This window comes from Xyrauchen texanus, chromosome 31, assembly GCF_025860055.1.
Source record: "Xyrauchen texanus isolate HMW12.3.18 chromosome 31, RBS_HiC_50CHRs, whole genome shotgun sequence".
NCBI lineage: Eukaryota > Metazoa > Chordata > Actinopteri > Cypriniformes > Catostomidae > Xyrauchen > Xyrauchen texanus.
Genome location: NC_068306.1, coordinates 22,057,522 through 22,077,452, shown reverse-complemented (window position 1 = coordinate 22,077,452; position 19,931 = coordinate 22,057,522). Strand labels below are relative to the sequence as shown.

The 19,931-nt window shown below is 39.0% G+C and overlaps 1 protein-coding gene across 1 annotated transcript in view; it reads right to left on the bottom strand.

The window, feature by feature from the left end:
• LOC127624709 (neurexin-1-like) overlaps positions 1-19,931 on the bottom strand; it is a 526,269-nt gene that overhangs the window by 310,460 nt on the left and 195,878 nt on the right. The window lies entirely within an intron of this gene.

Below are 19,931 nucleotides of genomic sequence, written 5' to 3'. Positions count from 1 at the left end.
CAAATCAGGCATTTTATAATGTTCCCCCACTTTTGACCAATGAATTTCTATGCCTTTCCAGTCGGTCATGATTCCTGCAAAAAAGTTTTTTAAAAATCAGTTTATACAGATACAACATCCATAGGACAATTTTTAGCAAATAAAGTTGACATAAACTATTAGAGCAAAGAATAACAAGATTATTATTTTGTTTATTAACTTAAGAAATTTCAATGACTGGAAATCACAATTTTAAAATTCCCTGATATTTACAGGTTTTTCCATGACCATGAGAATCCTGGCTTTGATGAAATGGAGAAAACAGAAAAACAACAAAAAGGGAAAGCACGTAAAATGCGCACACATATTTCATGTTGTACAACAATAAAAAAACAGTTTAGGCAAAACTTAAGCCTTGATGTGATTTTGGCTAATGAGAGGTTTAAGGCCACTGGCTCAAACAGAGCATAAACAAACCATAAATTAACAGTACAAGACAGCTGCCAGCACAAATCATTGTACATGTCTTCAACATGAGATATGACATGAAAACTCAAATTTTATTTCACTACCCTGTGGTTTTATTTCAAAGAGAGTCAAGCATGCTTTTACTCATTCTTAATGTAGATGTGTGCCGAGGTGAGTGATGTCACATATGCAAATTATCTCCCCAACCACCAATCGCATCAACTAATCGTGAAGGTCATTTATGTATATAAAGCTTGCTGTCTTGAAATTAAACTGAGCGTGTGCAATTAAACAGGCAAAAACGAGCTGTCAGAAATAATTTCAAATAAAACATAGCCCACTTTATAACAATGGTTAGATTTGCAAATACCTGTAAAATGTGAAAGCTTTGATGACCGAGGTGGGCAGTTTTAAAATAAAGCCATTAAGAAAATAGGGGACTGAGGAGAAAGCTTGTCAAAATATCTCATCTTTGAAAATTGTATTCATTAAAAACCATCACTATTGCAGAGAGCCAGTAATTCTACTCTCTTTACCTGCTTATATGTGTGGTTTATGTGTCCTCTTAATCCCTGTGGTATATTAGCAGGCCATTTTTCTTCTAATTTATTAAAATATTAAACATCTAGTAAATTAGTTACCAGTAATAGGGCTGGGCCATATATTGAATATATGTCCAGCCCTGATACAGAGTATATCAAGACTATTTCTCACAATATTGCATCTATACTTTCAATCCCTGTATTGATATTTTCTCTCTCACATCCAAATTCAAAATATGATATTGTGATGTGTCTCAATACATTACATTGTGACAAGTACTGGTATCAGGAGATGTTTGGCAATATCCAGCTCTATACGTTTCCTTAAGAGTATTTCATCAGATTAGCTTTGCGATCCCTCTTGTGTAGCAACTCGTGAGTATCAGATCGTTAAGACACAGATGTTTTAATAGCATCTGATTTAAACTTCAGTAGCAACATTTGTTATTCTGTTATTTATAAGCAATTTATTTCTGAGATTTAGTTCAAACTGTCCATTTTAACAAATAATTAACTATTTTGGTTCATAGCGTGAAACTTTTAACTTTAACTTTTAAATACACATGGACTCTTATTTTGAAATATTTACACTTCACTGCTTCCAGCTGCTCATTCAAACAAATAAAGGATATAAAATGTGCACTCTTACAATAATCTAGAATGTGTTGCAATATAAACAATTAAAAGTAAACATTGTCATACTTCATCAACACTGTATCATCATCAACACTGTATCATCATCATCAACAGTTGATCTTTAGTGATCACTCATCATAGGCTTACAACATGGCTTAATGATTGTGAACTGCTCTGCAACAGCTGATAACGCTCACAAGCCCACGCCTGCTTGGAGAAAATGCATTTATTTCATTACAATTCTTTTGAAGTTTGATCATTACATTAGGTCATTTCACGATTCCTGTCTTTCCACCCCAAATTTAACACCTCTTTAAATGATAATTATGACTTTTGTTGTATCATTTTAGATATTTAAGATTTTTATGACCTTAAATTTTGGAAAACTGAATTTAAGACATTTTAAGGATCTGTGGGAACCCTGGAGCTTCATAAATATAGATACTGAATATCTCCAAAAGACAGAAAATATAAAGACATATGTCTCCCAGCACAACCAACCATTTCAAACAACCATTTATTCATCCTTCTTCTATGCATACATAACCTGATCAGCTGCTGAAAATAGTATGAACTATTCTATTTCAGGTTTACCCAGCAGAGCATAACATTAATTTGAAGACTTGTGATATTTCATCAAGCAGGAAGGCTCAGACCATCAGTTAGGAAAGAAACAATTGGGCACAAAACAACCCGATATCTTCACCATGGAAATGTGACCTTGCAAAATTACAGAGGCAGAATCATATCGCAGAACTACTTGGTTCAGTGAAGAATAAACAGCGAGAGCATGTTCCACAACAGCCAGACCTCCCAAGTAGCGAGGAATGCTTTCAGAGATGAAACCCCTGCTGAGCTCTGCATGCTTAAGAGTTTTCTTTTTTTTTTTTTTTTTTTTTTTTATAATTATTTCTCAGACTACTGTACAGTGTGATGCAAATAGAACATGACCCACAAAACACTGGGCTATGACTAAGTATAAGGTAATGCTTCTAACAATAAATCATCATGACATGATGGGGTATGACAACATCAGAGTAGCTTTAAAACTTTAAAGAAAAGTGCAGACTGAAAGTGCTTTAGATGTTAGTTTGTTATTGTTAAAGACCAACAAATGTTCTGAAATAGTGAAAACAACTTTAAAAATATATTGTGATTCAAGCATATATTTACTAAACAGAAAAGCTAATAAAATCAGAGGTTAAACTAAAATATTTTTCTCTAAAAACATCTGAACAATATTTATAAGACAACATGAAACAGAATTTGCAATGTTTTAATATGACACAATGTTCCAGAGTGAAACAGAATATTCATTACAGCCATACTTGATTTTAGTCATCAGGATTGAATCAGGAAAAGGTGAAATCATGCTATTTTATAGGGGTTAAGCTGTGTTATTAGTAGGAATGTCATAAAATACCAATACATGGAGGTTTGATGGGTACGTTACTTTCTCAATAAATGTTTGAGGCATTGTTATATTAAAATTAGCTGACATTTAAATTAGGAGCCTAATTTGTGTGCTTTCCAATTCACAGTCACTATTATGTGTAGCTGCGTACACATAATAGTCTTTGTTTCTTCATAAATATACTCTCTCTCTCTCTCTCTATATATATATATATATATATATATATATATATATATATATATATAAGTAGACATAGATCGATAATCATCAGAAAAATGTTCTATTGATGAAAAAGTAATCGATCCAAAGCCTAATTGTTAGTTAATATTTGTCCTTAATCTCACTGTCATGGCTACATAGTCATAGAAGAAAGGTTGATTTAGAGACAGAGGAAGTTCTTTATATTTTCAGGAAATGTAAATAACACAAACTGATTACAAATGAATAATTTATTTTTCTTTAGAATAACACGGACAAATGAATCCTACACAATAACAGTGGGGATAGAAGTAAAAATGGTCCATTTTGATTTTATGTTGTCTGTAAAAAGACAGTAAAAGAGGCAGGGAGATAATGCTGGTGTTTTCTTATGCTGGTGTTTTCAGTGAACTTTAAAATATATGTATTTTACTAAAGAGTGGTAACATTACATAATTCTATGTGGGTTCTATACATTAGTTAACGCAATACCATGATCTATTAATTAATGCATTAATGCATAATAAACTAACATGTTTACGAAGGGTGCACCGATCAATCGGTCACTGATCTAAAATGCCTTTGTCCTAAATCTGTGATCGGCAGATCGTGCCCAGATTGAGGGCAATCTTTAAAATTTTTTTTTTTTTATGTTGCAGGCTCAAAATCACTCACTGAGTGAGTGAATGAATGAGCGCTTGCTTAGCCCTCGATGCATGCATGACACAGCAGCCGCTGGAGCGTGAGTTATTGGCAAATAATTAAGCATTCCTTAATTTACACTTTCAGACATGTTGTCATTTTAATTAATATGCAGTTTGTTTTAAAAATGTTTATGCATTAGGTGTATGAATTAAGGTGCCCATTTTCAAGAGTCTTTGTGGTAGTAATTCTAACTCGCTGTATAGTATGCAGAGAGGAGAACGATGTTGCAAACAGATGTAAAAAATAAATAAATAACTAAATAAAGATTTGAGTTCAAATCTGAATGTACTTGACGTAGGATCACATGACCAGCCGAATACTACTCACGTAATCTCAGTAACCGCACTATTAGTGGACACTTTTGCTCATGGATTAAATTAATTATGGTTTACTTTGAATAGTGAATTTCAACATTGGCATCTGAAACGGAAACTACTGCATTTAAATGACATTGCATCCATGACTAGGTGTTAGTGTAAGTCCAAGACAAAAACTTAGTGTACATTTAACTGATGTTCAAGTATAGAATCTTATTTTTAAGTGTTACCTAATAGTCCTAAGAAATTATCTAAATAACTGTTCAGCATTAATCTGACAATCAATGGTTCTCCAAGTTTTTAATAATTCCTGCTCACATTCACCTCTATCAGCTTTCAGCATGATCACACAGGAAGTCAGAATGTTGCTTTCAAGAGTTCCAGTACCCTAGGATCGGCTACATTATGCCGACTCACTGACAAGTGCCATCTCCTATCAGACATTTTTGCATTGACTCCAGTGTGTCCACATTTTCTTGTGGTGCAACCGGAAGCGTGTTGCGTCAGCAGCATGGGAGATCTGAGTCTGGATCCCAGGTTGAAGCCAGGAAGTAATCAAGTTCACATAATCAGTGACAATCACGATTTAGAGGTTGCATTTTTAAGTTTTTTTGGGGTTTGGGTTGGAGTGTACAGTTTATAAAACATGCATTCATCTTCTGTATTACTGTATTACATCCTGAGCCGCTGGAAACACCTCGCCTCTCAACTCGCTTCTGCACCCGGAAAATGGACACATGTCCAAACACCCAACAATACTTAGTGCTGTGGCCACTGGAGACAGTGTTTTAAATGTCAGTAAACACAGAAATTTGCTAAAGACATTAAACCTACTGTTTTCAATTTCACTATGAGCTCAGTATGTCCATCAGACATTTTTACATTGGTTAAAGTGTGGCTTACATTGCATCAGCATCCCATCACACATTCAAAAACAATGAAATCGTCATCACTGTATTATATCCTTTACAGCTAAAAACAACTCGCATTACAACTTGCTTTTGTTGCCCCTCTTTAAGCATTTAAACTGTAAACTGGAGCTCACACGTGCCCTTATGTTCAAAAACACTTCCCACAACAGTAGGGGTGGGAATCACAAGGTAAGTGGCAATTGAATATTATAATGATATCTAGGTCACAATGCGATATTATTGTGTTTCTTTATTCTTGGTGTATTGCGATTCAAAACTGCAATATATTGTAATATTTTACTTACTGTTTCCCATTCTTCTTCATAGGACTTAAGAGAACTGTTACCAAATCACCAAAATGCATTAATGTCCTGAGTGATTCCAGTAACCTGGTGGTGGGACATGAAGGACACACTTCCAATGCTTTCTGATTTGTCAACAAGGTATCTGTGTGTGCAAGCATCATCTACACCCTCAGAGCGTACATTTTCTACTGCCGGGGACATTATCAGTCAGGAGCAGGATTATCTGTCTCCTGAAAAAGCAGACATGCCATTTTTTTTGAAGAAGAACTGCTGAGTGATTTAAAGATCTTATGTATGCAGTAGAGAGCCTGACATACTGACTTGAAACTGTTCATTTTGCACTGAAAACTATTTGAACTTTATTAAAACTATTTGCACTGATTTATTGTGTTGGTTACATTTTGTTCCTTTGTGCTTTTGCAAAGCAAGGCAAAAAAAAAAAAAAAAAAAAAAGCACTGGAGCTGCCCCTTAATTCAGAACTCGTAAAGCTAGCTTTTATTATGCAACAATATCTGGTGTTACTGATGAGACGTCTAAATCTCCATGTCCAGTCACAAATATCAAACTTCAAAAGAGATCAGAAAAATAAACAGACATTCAGAGTGCACACTAACGGGATGCACAATGTGTAGGCTAGAACACAATACCATCGTTACCCATAGCCTGATTTATTTACTCAAGACTCTTTTGTGTCTTTGATTTGACAGGACTGGAGCAATCAGTTCTTTAGGCATCAAGACTTACTGTCATTACAGAATAATGTCCATGTCTCAGATATGAAAACAGTTACACTAAATGAGAAGGGGTGTGAAATCAGAAGCGACAGACTTGGATAGAGAAAAGAAAGACAACAGGGTTTTGAGTTTGAGAGAGAGAAAGGTTGGAAGAATGTGACTTAGATTGCGGGGACATGTGATCAAATAATCCAATCTAAACACTACTTTCTACTGAAACTGTACACATCACACTGTGTCTTAACCAGGCACAATGCGACAAGATTACAGCGACAAGCAATTTTTCTTTACACAAGGAATGTGACACTGCCACACTACATCAGACAATCATAGCCACTCATATGATTATTGTGGTTGAATCAGGGCTGGACTGGGACCTGGGGTTGGGGGTTGGGGGGGTATGTTGCTCCAAAAGTGGTGGAGGGTGTTCGCTGTCCTTTTCTGCATATCGCGGCTCCATTATGCAGTCTATTCTGCATTACGCGGCGGCTTATAGGGGCCCATTCGGCACATTTCGCGGACGACCAACAGGCCTGCTCGGTTCTCCCAATGGCTAGTCTGCCACTGATCGGCCCCAAAGAGTGTCGGCCACTGCAAAAATGCCCGGTATGCCAGATTACCAGTCCAGACCTGGTTTGAATTCACAAAGAATGAATTGCGGTCGTTAAAAGTGTCATTTATTGACATGCACTGTCTGCGCTGGTTTAGCACCCAATTCTTTAATGGAATTATGTAGATCCAGCAGAGGTGCAAACGCTGAAAAATCATTTCATGACGTTTCACTTGGCGGCCATTTTTGGAACACTCTCGGGAAAGCTGGGCAGCTACTTTTCTATTTAAACAAGCTGCATACCAACTGAGTTGTTTCTAGGGCCGATTTCTGCCTCTCACGGTTCATGAAGCATAATCGTCTGCAATATTAGTGAGCTAGCAAACAGAAGTTATCAGCCAGGTAAAGTTGCATATTTTCATTATAGGCTGTGGGCTCTATTTTCATGAGTTTGTGAGAACACCAATTTGAGAACAAGCGCCATTTTTGGGCATAAAGCTGCCTGGCAGAGTGAGCTCTGGCTTGGTTGATCGTGTCTACAACCGCCGGTGATAGGTCATTCAGATCTTCCGCATCCTGTCCAAGGGCCAGACATACAGGTTCCAGAGGTCTGGACGCGGATGCCAGAGCAGTAAAGAATGGGCAAAACATGCCTTAATTTTGGTCAAAAGGAATCATGTACTAGTTTGCAGTTCTAACAACTTATTTAACATGAGATCTACGGTTTAAATTTAAAATGTTTTATTTATTTATTTTAGAATCAAGATCAAAGCAGTGGCAACAGTATTTATTATTTTGTTCTAATTGGGCAGTTCTGTAATAATAATAAAAAATATTTTCAAATAACAAAATCATTATTAATAATTGGGATTAAAACTCCACTGATGGTTAGGGTTTAGGTTTGGGGTTTGAGTTCACGGGTACAGTTTATAAAATATTTATTCCTCTTCACTCTATTACAGCCCGTACAGCTGTAAACAACTTGCTTCACAACTCACTTTTGGCGACCCTCCATGGAAATTACACCCAGAAAATGGAGCTCACACATGCCCATACAGCCAACAACATATCACTTTGGCCACTGAGGTCAGTTTTTCAAATTTTTATGCACAGACCTTTTTTTTTTTTTTTGGCTAAAGAAAGGTCAACTGTGCCTGGTTTGGACACCGATGTCAGCATTAGAGATCTACTGTACATATTTTCAAAATCGACTAATCAGTGGGTTGCCTGAAATACTTTGTTCAAAAAGCACGAGATGTGACACAACAGCCAAATTCATTTATGTTATTTAAACATTTATGGTATTTGAGAAGCAAAATTGCATAAGATAACAAGACTTAGAGAGAATAATGTATTTTTCCCTTGTTTGAAACATAAACCTCTAAACATGTTATTACAACATCTTTTAAAACAAGAAAAACTACATGCTAATGGGGTATGAAACATTAACTTAATTTGACATATTATCTGAGAACAAGCCCAAATATGTTACGTAATTTTGATTTTCAAGAAAATAGGCCTATTTCTTGTTTAAGAATGCTCAGAATATATAACTTCTACTGTAAAAAGACAAACATACTGATTATTTTTTTTATTTATTTTTTTGCTTTGTAGTCAGAATAGCAGATACGGCAGTGACTGTAAGAAGAGAATAACAGCAATTGAAAGCAATGATGACAAAGTCCCCATAAATAGAGAGGAAAGACAGGCCACAGTGTAAAGGCCAGCTGAATGCTGAACAGTGGGAAGTAATGGCAATCCAAATGTAATCTTCAGAGTTATTATTCCAGCAAACTGTGTCCTCTTCCCCAGGATGCGGCAGCATGTGAGATTCTATCCCAGTTCTCATCAATACCTCTCCCTGTGAACGGCTGAGCTCAAAGGGCCAATCTCAAGCCGACATGTCCAATTAAAAGACACACAAGCTCCAACCTCACTGCCTCTTACAAGACAACAGGGAGAAATATGACACAGGACTCATTTTTAATGTCGCACGTGTATGTGCGTGTGTATAATTCTTTTCTGACAGGTTGGTTTGTCTCCATTGGTTGTGGAAAGTGAGTGTTTTTTGGAGAGAAACATCAACAGCTGATTATGTCCAGGCCCTGCAGCAGCCAAAGCCATTTGCTTTGCAGATTAAACATGGCTACAACGAGGGAGAGATGGAGCAGAGGGAGGCATATCTAGTGGAGTTAACAGTGCTATTTCCTCCTCCATGGTGATGGAAGACGAGACAGAGCTAGACAGTAATGTGAATCAAGGGACAAACTAAATCGACAACAACAAACCTGCATGCAGACTGTTAAATTTGAGGCTTTTGCATGAAATAATGTTGCACAATGTGCTTTAACTAAGGATCGTGAACATGTTACGATGGTTGTCTGGTTGTCTGAAAACCAACTAGTCAAACTGATTAGTGAGGATTACTAATTTATCTAGATTTGCTTTTGCATTTTTTTTTTATTTTGATACAGTATAGTGGTGATGCTTTAACTAGCAAACACAGGAAAACCATCTCAGAAAAGTTAAAAGGTTTAAAGCGGTGTCGCTAAAACTATACACACTTAGGTGAACATCATTGGTCGATTCATTGCATGTCTCACTCTCGCTTATTTATTTAAATTTACTTTATTTTATTTTTTTAACACAACAAGTGCTATTGTTTTAAGTCACAGTGAAAAGTAAAAAAAAAGTCTAACCTTAAAAAACGTTTACTCCTGCATTCTCTATCATTCTGTTAATATTTGTAACATTTAAACATACATGTTTGTATGTTTGGATAGACACTAAAACGTACAACATGGATATTTGAAAGCATCTAAAACGTCAAATTTATTACATATTTACAGCTTTAGAATTTTTAAATATTGACGAATCCATTTAAACTATCTTTGAATACACAAATTGATTATAAATATACAAGATTTGTAAATTTTTACTGTTTTATAAATTTTTTAGATCCCTTAACCCTACCCCAAGCTCTAAACATAACTACATTTCAACAATATAGAAACATGTAACAGGTAGATGAATGTACAGTAACAATCATTTTTGTTACAATATATTAATTTATATATATTTTACAGCCGCTAATCCCATACCTACTCCTAAACCTAACCATAACCATTTATTAAACATATAAATCATGTAACAGGCAGATACATTTAATCACAATAATTTATTCAGAAAAATGGCAAAATTCAGTACAAAATTAGTCCAAAAGGCAATGAACTGTACCCGATGTGCTCCCTGACGGCATATAATAGCTTAGTGTGAGGTGGAGAGCAAAATGTAAATTATTCATAGCAGTAAATCTTCTCCTGATGCACTCCATAACGGCACTGTCATATCTCATTCAAACATATACATTACAAAATACGGCATGTCGCAAACGATCACGAGACACATGAGAGAGACAATAAAGGCATATGACATTCTTGCCATATATCCACTGGTCGTAATGATTGAGGCGGCAATTTTTTAATTTTGAAAGCGAAACCAACGCGGGTTGACGGTAACAGTGGGCATGATTGCGCTGATGTGGATGGAGTTGGGGATCATTGAATAAAATACATGAATTTGGGTCTGTTCTTCACAAAATGCAGTTAGAAGATTTGGATTATAGCTACAAAATGTATGGATTCATATTATTATTGTTTTATGGAGCTTTTTGTGGTTTATTTTGTTTTTGGCGTATTCTGAAAACTCCTTTTGTGTCCCATGTAATTAAATGCTTAAATGATAAAACAGAGTTTTTATTCATTTTAACATTTTAAAGTTGTCTTGGTTAAAGTAATATAATCCTTTAAAATGTAGCAGAAATCACAAAGAACTGAATGAAATCATGTCAACTGCATTAAATAAATGTGATGGCATTTAACTAATCTCAGTGATTACAAACTACATGTAATTAACTTATTAATTCTATAAATTATTCAATATTAATCAATTCTAACAGTACATGTAAATATTTGTACATTTCTAAAGGTGTTAATACGTTAAAACGTTTAAATGCTGTCAATATTGTATGTTTCTGTGTCTATGCAAATGTAAGATAATGTATGTATGCTAGAACCAAAATTTACATAAGAATACATACAAATTCTCATGAGATCACATTGTGGATACATATTAAAGGCATGTATAAACTAGGGCTGTCAATCAATTACAATTTTTAATCAAATGAATTACATGGTGTCCCGATTAATTAATTGTGATTAATCGCATATACAAATATTTGCTGAGAAAGCCCATCATACAACAATAATTCAATATATAATGATTATACATATTTATATCAATATATAATTATACATAGTTATCTTTAAATATTAAAAATTATATATATATATATATATATATATATATATATATATATATATATATATATATATATATATATATATATACATAATAAAAATATTCAGATAATTAAAATGCATTACATTCCTGTAGCAGAAGAGTTCATCATTCTCCAAACAAAAATACACAATACAAAAAGCGGCTTTATAATACAATGTATTGTTTACTCCCATATTATTGATCATTAATCAATCATTGGCATACAGTTCACAGCAATCCATTTCACAAGTGAATTTGTCAATCAGTTGGAGATTTTTTATGAGGGCTTGTTTAAGGACCCATCAATTTACACATAGGTCAGACATGTTTGTATGGCGTTTCGGGTGCGTTGCGTCATAAACAGCATTTTTAGGTCACTGTGTCAACTTAAATATAGTTTAATACTCAATTTTTAAACACATCTTGAGATGCCTTAGTTCGGATTTGCGCTCCATCAAGTGTTTTGAACGCAAGAACGTAACGCATGTTTGTGTTGTTCTGCCTACTGAAGTGTTTTCTTCACTGTTTAAACTGTGCATTGCTCAAACAGCTGAAATTTCACTTACTGCTCTCTGGAGTAAACAGCTGGTACCACAAGCTTGCATTTCTCAGGAATCTTCCTTATTATGGTCCGGGGGCATTGTGATTAATTGCGTAATTTTTTTTAACGCAATATTTTGGTAAAATTAATTGCACTGAACTAACGCGTTAAATCGACAGCCCTAGTATAAACACTAACATGACATGGAATGGACATGGACTTAATTGATTTGTGCAAGAAATAGAGCAGAAATTAATTAACAGAAGTTTCTCCAGAGGAAGATGACAACAGGCTCAAAGCTTAAAGCCTATATGGCCTTTACTGAAGACTCTCTCTCCTCGCCAGCTCTCTGGTTTCATCAAACCTCATCTCAAATATATTAAAGGTGCCCATAGGGCAGTTTGTTTAGCTGGATTTCACAGATAAAATTTGTTGAGACTCTTTGGGTCAGGATTACACTGTTGTATGACCACAAAAATTAAAATGCTTTAAAAAAAGACATACTAAAGAGTAAGTTATTGTATTTTTAATGAAACACAGATATCCTTAATTTATTTAAATGTCTTTAATCTAGTTTGTTTCAGTTAAAGGATCAGCCAGCTACAATACAATCTATAATAGAAGAAGAAAAATTATTTGCCCTTTAAATAAATAAATCAGAATCTGATTAAACAGTATTTTCCATCTGGAATATTCACTAGTACAGCGGTTCTCCAACTCTGATACACGGAGAGTCCCTAGGTGGTATGCAGCTTGATTCTGGAAATTGAGCTACACTATTAAAAATAGTCAAATATTTTTTAAATATGTTTAATTTCTAAAGGCTAATTTAGTCGGATATTGTGATTTAATCTTAAAGTGGTAAACTCCCTGAAAAGTTTGAGAACCACTGCACATGTAGAAAATACAACTAAGCTGAAATCTATAAATAGAAGCCATTCTTTTCCACTCAGATTTTGTCCTGTGCAGTCACTAGACATTCACAATTTTTGTTCCACAGGCAGCCTTGCTCAGCACACCTTTGTAAAGCCCCATATCTCCAAAGCAATTCATCTCCCGCTGTCGTGCAGCATATAGACTTGCAAATAGGTTATCCCTTGATCTGGACGCACACTGCAAATAAAAAGATAATCCCAGTTGCAGGTCATGGGCCTCTCATAAATAAAAGTTAATAAGAAAAAAACAAAAGGGTAATTTCTGCAATGATGCAATCTAGTTACGAAACAATACAAACTGATCTGGCAACCTTTTGATTCTTTTAACCCACAGACGTGTTGTGTTTAAAACACAGACAAGGACAATATTCCATTTCAAAAATATTCAACCACTATAATGTGGGTTCCTCTTGAGAAGCTTCAATCAACAAACCATCATTATCATAGCATGAGGATATTTCACAGGGAGGAGAAAAGATTCTCACAATCGCTGTCTTGAGGGAAGATCATTATCTGTCGAAAGAGAACAACCTGCAACCTGCAATTATTTTTATTCCGAAGCACTGGTACCACTTGCTGTTTTTTAGTTTAAAACAAAGTAAAACAGGAATGTTAATGGTTAGGCAGAATGTTAGCCTCAGTCACTATTCACTTCAATTGTGTGGAGGAAGATGCAATAAACTGAGGCTGACTAATGGTGACTGAGTCTAACATTCTGCTTCTCCTTTTATGTTCCAAAAATGAAAGTCATACAGGTTTGGAAAAACATGAGTCAAAATGTAAAATAAAAAAATTGTGTGTTTGTATCCCTTGATCATTCAAATATCGACAAAGACTATGGAACATTTCTAGCATTCCAGTAAGGCTTGATGAGTAAAAATCAATGGCCATGGTAAGGTGTTCCTGTTTGAGTGTGTGTGTGTGTGTGTGTGTGTGTGTGTGTAGGGGGCAGGTGCTGTGGTTTGTCCTCTAAACCTGTCATCGCTGTGGAAAGCTAAGAGATTTAGTGACTGGCAGAGGCACTCTAAGGAAACAAAACAAGCTTTCCAGAGGTGTCAGAGGGTAAATGAAATTTCTGATCATGACAGACTAAACTGAGAGACAGCAGAACTGCCTAAAACATAGTTTGAGCAATCATTGCTTTGCTTGTTCAAAAGTACTGTGTATAACTGCACACCATAGTGGAAGACGATAGTGTTAAACAGATGTATAACACTGTATGTAACTGCAACCATGATTATGATTAGGGACGGTTCACAATGGTCTACTATAAAAAACAAATACTTACATTTTTTAATTTCAACTTGAAGTTTGTATAAGGCTGTCATGATTATGACATTTGTCTGATGATTAATTGTCAAACAAATAACTGCAATTATGATTAATTGTATGTTTTAGGGCTATGATGACTAGTTGTTTCTATTAGGTCTTTCACGTTTAATTGGTGATATAAATCGTCATATTATTTTTACTATATTTCTACATATTTAATATATGTCTCTCTTTTTGGTCAACTTTAATTTGTAAAAATTTTAACAAAAATATTTTATATTTTTTATAAAACAACAAATATATATATATATATATTTTTTTTAAAGTATTTATTTTATATTATATTATGTAATAGTAAATATTTGTGTCCTAATTTCTTCATTTTCACATTTTATCTTTGATTTAACCCATGAACCCTTATTTCTCATGATGCAAAACCTTTAAGGAATAATTTTATCACAGAAATATAGGGAGCGTGTGCACTGCGCATTACTACTGCATGTATGAACATGCTATGAGCAGAAACATTTGCCATAACACGATTGTTTAAAGTGAATCCGGAATGCTTTGTGTTTGCTATCAAAGTATCTATTTGTTTATATTTTTGATGGGGTTTTGCACAAGTCTCTGCCGAAGGCATGCGCATCAGAGTGCTTGAGAAGTGCTTCATGTGCTCTACCGGACAGGAGCTAATGTGTATGAGATCCACAGTGTGGCTCTGATTCTCGGAGCTCATCTGAATGGCACTAAATGGCATATAAATATTAGCTTAAAATTCCCTTATTTGGAATTTGAAGTGCACAATAACGTTTGGTTACGTATGTAACCTCCGTTCCCCGAGGGAGGGAACGACACGTTGTGTCGGAGAAGCGACACTAGGGGTCTCTCTTGAGCGCCGATATCCACCTCTGATCTATGAAAAAAGGCCAATGAGAGTTGGCAGCTGGTATTTGCATGTCCCGCCCCTGGACATACGGGTATTTAAGTCTACAGGATCGTGGTGGGCGGCAATGGCGGCAACATACACCTTGAGGGCGGACGGGGACAGCCTCCTGTCCAGCCTCTCCTGTAGGAACAGGAGCACTGACTTGATCGCGCATCTCTGCGGGTCTTCAGTTCGGGAAGAACACCAATCTGCGAACAAGCGCCACTTTAGGGCGTAAAGGTGCCTGGTAGAGGGGGCTCTGGCTTGGTTGATTGTATTCACAACGGTCGCCGGTAAGCCGGCTAGCTCTTCCGCATCCCGTCCAGGGACCAGACGTGGAGGTTCCAGAGGTCTGGGCGCGGGTGCCAGAGCGTGCCCCGTCCCTGAGAGAGGAGGTCCTTTCTCAGGGGAATTCGCCAGGGAGGAGCTGTCACGAGAAGTCTGAGTTCCGAGAACCAAGTCCGAGTGGGCCAGTAGGGGGCCACTAACGTGACTTGCAGCCCCGAGGGCCAGCTGTGTGCCAGCGCGTCTGTCCTGAGGGGAGCCTCTTTTAGGGCGTACCAGAGCGGGCAGAGGGCGGTTTCCTGGGAGGCAAACAGGTCTACCTGGGCCTTGCCAAACCGTTCCCAAATCAGCTGGACCGACTGGGGGTGAAGCCTCCACTCCCCGCCGGGCAGGCGTTGTCATGACAGCGTGTCCGCTACGACGTTGAGCTTGCCGGGGATGTGAGTGGCACGCAGCGACTTGATTCGCTGCTGGCTCCATAGGAGGAGACGGCGGGCGAGTTGTGACATGTGGCGGGAGCGTACGCCGCCTTTGCGATTTATGTACGCCACCACCGTGGTGCTGTCCGATCTCACGAGGACATGTTTGTCCCGAACTAACGGGAGGAACTTCCTGAGAGCAAGAAGGACGGTCAGGAACTCCAGGCAATTGATGTGCCAACGCAACGGGGCCCCTTTCCAACGGCCCGCTGCTGCGTGCCCGCTGCACAAGGCACCCCATCCGGACCGGGAGGCGTTGGTTGAGACCAGAACGTGTCGGGACACCTGTCCAGGGTCAGAGTGTTTTGAGGCAGGCGGGGGTGATCCTGCCGTGGTGCCATGCTTGTCTAGGGACTCGAGTCTGGAGCCAGTGCTGGAGTGGTCTCATATGCATCAACCCCAGCGGCGCGACCGCCGCGGAGGACGCCATATGCCCCAGGAGCCTCTGGAAAAGTTTTAGAGGGACCACTGTGCCTGGCTTGAAGGAAGCGAGGCAGTCCAGCACCGACTGAGCACGCTCGCTCGTGAGACGTTCTGTCATTGAGACTGAGTCTAACTCCAACCTGAGAAAAGAGATGCTCTGAACCGGAGTGAGCTTGCTCTTTTCCCAGTTGACCTGAAGCCCCAAGCGGCTGAGGTGCCGGAGCACCTGGTCTCTGTGCGGATGCCGGCTACTCGTAGCGGGGCAAGGGCCGCCTCTGCGACCTTTGTGAAGACGCGAGGGGACAGAGACAGGCCGAAGGGGAGGACTTTGTACTGAAATGCCTGGCCGTCGAACGCGAACCGTAAGAAGGGTCGGTGTCGTGGCAGAATTGAGACGTGGCAGTACGCGTCCTTCAGGTCTACCGCTGCAAACCAATCTAGATGCTGAACACCAGCCAGAATATTTCTCTGCGTGAGCATTTTGAACGGGAGTTTTAACAAGGCCCGATTGAAAACTCGCAGGTCCAGGATTGGTCGTAAGCCGCAGCCTTTCTTGGGTACAATGAAATAAGGGCTGTAGAAACCCTTCCTCATTTCGGTTGGAGGGACGGGCTCTACCGCGCCCTTGGCTAAGAGGGTCACGATTTCCGTGTGCAGGGAACTGGCATGCTCGCCGTGTACTGCGGAAAAGCAGACGCCCCTGAAGGGGGGCGGGAGCCGGGCAAACTGAATTGCGCAACCGAGTCGAATGGTTCGGTGCAGCCAGAGTGATGCGTTGGGAAGTGAAAGCCACGCTTCCCAGCTCTGCGCTAGGGGCACCAAAGGGACGAGTATTTTGGCGCGCTGTCCCCAGGAACCAGTCATCCAACCGTGAAGGCTGTGGGGAGGATGGAGGGTTCCAATCCAACCCCACGCTCACGCCGGCCCGGGAAAGCATGTCAGACATCTGAGCGTCGGCCTCAGCCTGGGCCTGCTGGCCCGAAGGCGGCAGTCCAGGGGAGTCCTCGGCATCAGACATCACACCCTCCGATGCAGCGGCGAGCTCATCTGCTTCGGGCTCAGGAGGATAGACAGCCGGGCCGTGAGGCGAGCCGCTATCGCCGCGAGCGTAGACGGGGACCAGCGAGCGTGTCGGGGAACGGGAGGCTACCCGGCGAACGGGGGGCTACCCGGCGAAACTGCACCCGCTGCAGCCCCCAAATCGCCCCCAGCGCCAACCGCATCGTCCTCAATCCTGTGGGAAGAAGCAATGCGGGGTGCAGCTGGGGTGGCTTTCTGTTGAAAGCAAGCCGTGACCGCAACGTGGTCATGGTCATGTTCTGGCAGTGAGAACATGAGCCATCCACAAACGCCGCCTCGGTGTGATCGCGGCCCAAACACACGAGACAGCGCCTGTGGCCGTCTGAAGCGGAGAGCACTCTACCGCATCCAGGAACAACACAGGGGCGGAAGGGCATCTTGAAAAAGACGTGTCCTGAAAAGGACGTTCAACGCCGCTGTGTTTTGCTCTTTTAGAAAAATTATTCTTTTAATAGGAATTTACTCTTTTAATACACAGTGTGTGTGTGTGTGTCTGCGCTTGTTGAAGCGCTCAGGGGCAACAATGCATGCCGTGCAATGTGAAGGAGAAAGCCGCTGTTGTGCGCCGTCAAGATCCAACAGCATGCAGATCGTCAGAAGAAACAGGAACGTTTAAAGTGGTGTGTAACTCGCAGCAAACTGCAGACAGACCATCGGCTCCGAAGAAATTTTTCTGAATGAACTCCCGCATTTGCGCCGCTTAAATACCCGTATGTCCGGGGGCGGGACATGCAAATACCGGCTGCCAACTCTCATTGGCCTTTTTTCATAGATCAGAGGTGGATATCGGCGCTCAAGAGAGACCCCTAGTGTCGCTTCTCCGACACAACGTGGAGAGAGCGACAGAAGGGGAATCATGGTTATCTCAAATAATTATCTCAGCCATACATATACAGACAGACACATTTGGCCATAGCATTTCTCGCTGTATCCGAGTGTCCTGCCTTAAGCACTGTGCTTTTTAGTCACTGTTTAATTCAACTTAAAGGAATAGTTCACCCAAAAATGTTAATCCTCTAATCATTTACTTACCCTCATGTCATCCTAGATGCGTATGACTTTCTTTTATCTGCTGACCTCAAATTAAGATTTCTAGAAGAATTGTTCTGCTCTTTTGGTCCATACAATGCAAGTGAATGGGTGCCAATATTTTCAATATTAGAGTCAGCATTAAAGTAATCCATAAGACTCCAGTGGTTAAATCACTGTCTTCAGAAAATATATGAAAGGTGTGGGTGAGAAACAGTTCAAATTCTAATTTTTCTTCATGTGTTTTTGGTGATTCACATTCTTCATGCATATCATCCCCTACTGGCAGGAAGAAGAATTTCAAGCAAAAAAGGACATACATATTGATCTGTTTCTCACCCACACCAATCATGTCACTTCTGAAGATATGGATTAAAACACTAGAATCATATGGATTAATTTTATAATGCCTTTATCATTGTATGGACCTACAGAGCTGAACTATTCTTCTAAAAATCATAATTTTTGTTCAGCAAAATGTTCTGGGATGGCATGAGGGTGAGTAAATGATGAAAGAATTTAAATTTTTGGGTGAACTATCCATTTAAAAATACTTTAAGACCCCTACAAAATGTTCCATTTAATTGTGTTTAGAACGCATCTTATAGAAACGTCCCCCTATACCAGTGGTTCTCAACCGGTGGGGGGGGGACGCGAGGTTTTTTGGGCACAAAGATTTTTTTGGGCACATTTTTTTTTATCACTAAACTACTGTCATAAAAAGTTATAGTTTTGTATATACATAACTCCTGAATAAAAATTAAAACGTGTTTGGACTGATTTAAAAAAAAAGTTTTGAACAAATTTGATTGGTTTGTCGATAGTGAGCGCAAATGCAGGTGATAAGCATAAGCGGTTTCATTAAGCGAGTCATTGAGTCGTTCATTGAAACGATTCGTTCAAACAGCCGATTCATCAAGAATGAGACAGATGTTTGTGAATGGGTCATTGAATCTTTGACTCAACCGATTCGTTCACAACACTGAATCATTCAATACACTTGAGTATTTCTGTGAGATGCGCTATGGCTATGCTGTGATCTTTGTTTGGATTCATCTGATCTATTTTCGCTGCTAAAATAGACCAAAACAGTCATTATTTCGTCTAAAATGTAAGTGACTTAATATTATTAACTTGTTTGTTGAACTGTCATATGAAATCAGTGTCACATTTTCAATCGTGAGGTGATGGTAAATTAAGTGATGGTCAATTGTCAGCTCTCTAGGTCGTCAGGTCGTGTGATGTATGTTGCTGAACTGTATTCAAATGTTATAAATATAAAAAAAAACACATTTTGAAATTTAACTGCAGTATGTCAATTTAGTTTATTTGTGTGTGCTGCGCTCATAGACTTTAGAAAACGGCGCTCATTTGTTTGATTTCAACCTGTATTTGCAAGGCCGCGAAACTCATATTTTGCTCCTTGCAGACAAAGTGCACGCCTTCACACAAAAACTAGACCTCTGGCGCCATGTTCCCCAGCCTTGCAGACTTTATCATTGATGCAGGCACGTCACACGATTTCTCCTCCCTATTTCAATCAGCGTCTGAGCACCTGTCAGCAATGACAAAACAATTTGCGACGTACTTTAAAGAGGATTATCGCTCTTTTGCGTGGGTTCGAGATCCGTTTGTGTGCACAGCAAACGAGCTATCAATTGATATGCAGGAACAGCTTATTGAGCTGAAGAGTGACAGTAGACTGAAGGAACTCTTTAGCTCCTGCCCTCTTTCGTCATTCTGGGCAGCATTGATGCAGGAATACCCTGAACTATGTGACGTCGCCTTGAAGATTCTCCTTCCTTTCGCGTTGACATATTTGTGTGAGGCAGGATTCTCAAAAATGACTGCACTCAAAACG